This window comes from Pteropus vampyrus, unplaced genomic scaffold (assembly GCF_000151845.1).
Source record: "Pteropus vampyrus isolate Shadow unplaced genomic scaffold, Pvam_2.0 Scaffold2, whole genome shotgun sequence".
NCBI lineage: Eukaryota > Metazoa > Chordata > Mammalia > Chiroptera > Pteropodidae > Pteropus > Pteropus vampyrus.
The window spans coordinates 8700817-8704650 of record NW_011888783.1 but is presented as its reverse complement, the minus strand read 5'-3'; the positions used below and the strand labels follow the sequence as shown (position 1 = coordinate 8704650).

General features: G+C 44.3%; 1 pseudogene; it reads right to left on the bottom strand.

Annotated features, from left to right (window-relative positions):
• Window positions 1-1232: 1232 nt before the first annotated feature.
• On the bottom strand, window positions 1233-2728 carry LOC105289700 (annotated as a pseudogene).
• Between the last annotated feature and the right edge of the window lie 1106 nt (window positions 2729-3834).

The window sequence follows — 3834 nt, the reverse complement described above, 5'->3', positions numbered from 1 at the left end:
GCCCCTCTGACACTGTACATAGTTATCACAATATTATTATCTATATTCCTTGCTATGCTTTCTATCTCTATGACTATTTCGTAACTACCAATTTGTGCTTCTAGATCCCTTCCCCTTTTCACTGACTCCCCCCAAAATCCCTCCCAGCTGATAACCCTCAATATGTTCTCTGTATCTATGAGTTTCTTTCTGCTTTTTTGTTTGTTTGTTTTGTTCTTTAGATTCCACATATATGTGCAACCATATGGCATTTGTCCTATTCCATTCAGCACACTACCCTCTAGGTCTATCATGAAATATATTTTTCCATCTCTTTACTTTTTGTGCGTGTGTGTGTGTGTGAATTCCATTTATTTTTGGCTTTGGGGCAATGGCATTTTTTCAATATGAAAAAAAGTTCAACACGAAAGAGAAATTTGAAGTGTAGGATTGGACAAAATCAAGGGGAGGGGAGAAAAAGGCAATAACAAAAAGAGATGGGATGATGCCAAAAGATAGTGTACAGTCCCTTCTGAGGGATGACTCAGACGTTTAGATGGCAGTACATATTTTCCCATATACATACGAGACTTGTTTTCCTTTTTTTGGGTAAGAAAAGGTGGAGCTTGGGCCTTTCTGGAGACTTAGGGACCAAGGCTGATCTCTCTCTCCCCGCTTAACTCCCTTCTCTAACTAAATGAAGGGATCCAATGTGAGAGGTAAAGTGGAAGAGGGAAGGCTCCCACTTGACAGAGTGGGTTAGACCTCTACAAACAGATCTAGAGCCTAGAGAGAGACTGAAAATGAAGATAGTACTGTTAACACCTCCCCCCAAGCTGAGAGGAGCAATACCTGGAAACTAGAGCTTTAATAGCTTGGATCCCACTAAAACTGCTCTAGATGGGAAACCCCACCCCTTCCTTGTAGGGACTACTCCCTGCTACAGTTAGAGGGGTTTCCTTACCACAGGGACTTAGGATGGTGGCCATCCATCTGGGTTTTCAGTACATGGCTCTAAATGTGATTTGGATGAGACCCAGCTTCTTGGTGAATTATCTTGAAAACAAAAGGGGGAAATATTAACTGGACAGGTGGGAGGAATGGACACCAGAAGTAAATACAAGGTTTCCCAGAGTGGAAAGAGGGGAGACATTCAACAAACAATGAATATTTATTAAACGCCTGCTATGTGCCAGGCACTGTTCTAGAACCCCCCTAAAAGAAAAAAAGAAAGAGAAAAGGACAGTTGAAGGCTGAGGGAACTGAGAAGCCTGAGTGATAGGGCTTGGCTTTAGGCTTCCTCTTCTGCCTCCTCACTGAATTCCTCCTCCTCTTCTTCGGTGGTGTCCTGGTACTGCTGGTGCTCAGAGATAAGGTCATTCATGTTGCTCTTGGACTCGGTGAACTCCATTTCGTCTATGCCCTCACCTGTGTACCAGTGCAGGAAGGCCTTGCACTGGAACATGGCCATGAACTGCTTTGAGATGCACTTGAACAGCTCCTGGATGGCTGTGCTGTTGCCACCAAAGGTGACCGCCATCTTCAGGCCGCGGGGTGAGGTGTTATAGACCTCTGTCTTGACATTGTTAGGGATCTATTTCACAAAGTAGCTGCTATTCTTGTTTTGCACGTTGGGCTTCTGCTCATCTACCTCCTTCATAGACATCTGTCCACTGAAGACAGCAGCCATGGTGAGGTACCGGCCATGGCGGAGGTCACAGGCATTATGTTCTTGGCATCAAAGACCTGTTGGGTGAGTTCAGGCATAGTGAGGGCCCGATACTGCTGGCTTCCGGGCTGGTTAGGCGGGCAAAGCCAGGCATGAGGACGTGGAGGCATGGGAAGGGCACTGTGTTGACTGCCAGCTTGTGGAGGTAAGCATTGAGCTGGCCAGGGAAGTGGAAGGAGGTGGTGACACCACTCATGGTGGCTCAGTCAAGGTGGCTCAGGTCCCTGTAGGTCAGTATGGTCAACTCGAGGGTGTGGAAGCAGATGTTGTAAAGGGCCTCATTATTAATGCAATAGGTCTCATCAGTATCCTCTACCAATTGATGAACAGACAGAGTGGCGTTGTAGGCCTTAACCACAGTGTCGGACACTTTGGGTGAGGGCACCCCACTGAAGGTGTTCATGAGGTGGTCAGGATACTCTTCACGGATCTTGCTGATGAGGAAGGTGCTCATTCCAGAGCCTGTGCCCTCACCCAGTGAATGGATCAGCTGGAAGCCCTGCAGGCAGTCACAGCTCTCAGCCTCCTTCCGCACCATGTCCAGGACCGAGTCAACCAGTTCAGCCCCCTCTGTATAGTGGCCCTTTGCCCAGTTGTTGCCTGCCCCAGACTGACCGAAAACAAAGTTGTCTGGTCTGAAGGTCTGGCCAAAAGGACCCGAGCAAACAGCATCCATGGTCCCGGGTTCTAGATCCACCAAAATAGCACATGGAACATATTTTATACCTATGGCTTCATTGTAATACACGGATGTGATCCAACTGCAGGTCACTGTCTCCGTGGTAGGTGCCGGTGGGGTTGATGCTATGTTCATCACTGATCACCTCCCAGAACTTGACATCGATCTGGTTGCTGTACTGGCCAGCCTAGGTGTGCATGATTTCCCTCATAGTTCAAATTAAAATTTTTTTGCTTGCCTCTAGCTGTGTACGGGGCAAGAAAATATGTAATTTTCTTCTCTGCTGCTTGTCGCAGCCTAGAAGGATGGGAGTGCCCCAGAGGCTGGAGCAGTGAGGTCCGAATGCAGAGGCAGGAAGGTCTGAGAGCTGTGTGTGTTTTTTAATTTGAAGTGACTCCCTTGTAGACAGTATATGTAAGGGTCTTGTTTTCTTATCCATTCAGCCACCCTTCCTTTTGACTAGAGCATTTAATTCTTTTTTCGATTGAAGTACTCATTGATAAATATGTAGTTATTGCCATTCTTTATTTAGACTTTTGATACATATTTTTTTCTTCTTAAAGAAGTCCCTCCAACATTTCTTGTAATACTTGCTTGGTCATGATGAGCTCCTTTAGCTTTTTCTTGTCTGGGAAGCTCTTTATGTGTCCTTTCATTCTAAATGATAACTTTGCTGGGTAAAGTAATCTTGGTTGTAGGTCCTGGGTTTCCATCACTTTGAATATTTTTGTGCCAAGCCCTTCTGGCCTGTAAAGTTTCTGTTGAGAAATCGTTTGACAGTCTTATGGGTATTACCTTGTGTGTAATTAATCGCTTTTCTCTTGTTGCTTTTAAGATTCTCTCTTTGAATTTAACCCTTGGCATTTTAATTATGATGTGTCTTGGTGGGGCCTCTTTGGGTTCATCTTGTTTGGGACTCTCTGAATTTTCTGGGATTGTATGTCTATTCTCTCACCAGGTTAGGGAAGTTTTCCATCATTATTTCTTTAAACAAGTTTCAATTCCTTGCTCTCTTTTCCTTACGGTACCCCTATGATGAGAATGTTGTTATGCTTGACGTTGTCCCAGAGGCTTCTTAAACTATCTTCATTTTTTTGGATTCTTTTTTATTATTGGTGTTCTTATTGGATGTCTTCTGCTACCCTATCCTCTATGTTACTGATTCAATCTTCCATTTCACCCACTCTGTTGATTCCCTTTAATGCACTCTTCATCTCAGATATTGTATACTTCATTTCTGACTGGCTCCCTATTATGTTTTCCATCTCCATTTATATGTTTTTTATTTCTTCGTTAAGGTTCTCACTGAGTTCATCTACTCTTCCCCTAAGTTCCTTGAGCATCCTTATAACCAGTGTTTTGAACTCTGCATCTGGTATAGTGCTTGTCTCCAAAAGTGAATTCTTTTTCTGGAGCTTTGTTCTATTCTTTCAAGTGGAATGTGCTT